Source organism: Triticum aestivum, chromosome 7A (genome assembly GCF_018294505.1).
Source record: "Triticum aestivum cultivar Chinese Spring chromosome 7A, IWGSC CS RefSeq v2.1, whole genome shotgun sequence".
In the NCBI taxonomy this organism is placed as follows: Eukaryota; Viridiplantae; Streptophyta; class Magnoliopsida; order Poales; family Poaceae; genus Triticum; species Triticum aestivum.
This window is the reverse complement of record NC_057812.1, coordinates 202,580,654-202,582,178: the sequence shown is the minus strand read 5'-3', so window position 1 is coordinate 202,582,178 and position 1,525 is coordinate 202,580,654.

The following is a 1,525-nucleotide window of genomic DNA, read 5'->3' as shown; positions in this document are numbered from 1 at the left end:
TCTTTTCTATTTCTGTAGTTTTGTTTCTGATTTAGTTTATAGCCCAAATCATTTTAATAAATCCTGCAAATAATTGTGGCCATTAAATGAATTATTACAGAGGCCCTTAACTATTTTCAGAATTGTTGGAGCATTTAAAAATATTAATAGTATTTAAATGCCCCAATTCAAATACAATATGGATTATTCAAAAATCCATAATGGCCCAAAAATATTGGCATCATTTTTGGTAGAGGTTTTTCACCTTTGTCAAAAATCATGAACATTTTTGAAAGCCATTTAGACTTACTTGAAAGTATTTTAGGTGAACCTAGTGAGTTCCTTTAATGCTAGGGTTTGAGCAATCCCCATTTCAAATTTCTTTGGAATTTAAACATGATGGCATGATGAACAAGCAAAGTCAAGCAAGGGCTGAACTGGGCTGTGACAACTCACCCCCACTAAACAAAAATCTCGTCCCGAGATTCAAGTGTAGGGTAAGATGAAAGGTAACGCAACTAGTAAAATCTTCATGATCCAGGTTGCACTTCATAGGAACGTTGATTCGAACACCATCTTTGTCTTGTCGTCTTGCTCTGAGAAATCCAACTAACATGACAACGAGAGGAAAAGAAAGACCCTAAAAGAATGGTTCTTCTTGAAGGTCGAACAACTCAGGATTAACTCACGGAATGAGACATAGAACCATCTTTCGGGTTGAGACACGAGATACACATCAAGAGGGGTGGAAAGAGACGGATGACGAAGGTTCACTAAGTAGACAACAATTTCACGCTTAAGAGGGTGGCAAACGATTGTCAACGTAGCGAGGAGTTGAGTTGCCATGATACCACGACGAAACATCCTGGAGGAGGGTGATTCGTAGATTATTATCTTAAGTGGCAAAAGAATTACTTTTGATATAGAGATCATTGAGACTCTCTATATCAGCCTAAGGCAAATCACAGCAATCGTTTGGAGGGGGTCGGTAGAATGGCATACTCGGACTTGGATGATGTGGATTACCTTGTTGAAGACAACATAATGGATGAATTTGCTTATCATCGGAAATGGATGAGACCCATGGTAGAATGGCACATTGGTGGTGCAAGCTGGGAACAAAATGCAAATGCTGGGAATGATTCTAGTAACTGGGAAAGAACCCAACAATAGAGAGTGAATTCACTGTTGGAGTGGTTATAGCATAACCGAAGAATCTGGGGCAATCCCAGCTAGTGCCGATGATAAGACGTAGCGCTTGTGCGTGCTCTCAAGAACTTAAGCATTTCCACATTCATCAAGGTTTTACCAACATCCGTGTCAAGGGTCCGGTAGCACAACTTACTACCATGATGAATGGTGATGGAGGATGCAGATGCAAAGGAAGATAACACTTTCTCAGATTTCACCTTAGCGAGGCCAAGGAAACAAAATCTGGATGATCGACCGAGAGACATTTAGCACTCCGCTTCTAATGTTCTCCTTGACGTGCTAGTGTATCCCATTCATAGATATGGTTTGATAACTAGAACATCAAGTAAAAGGT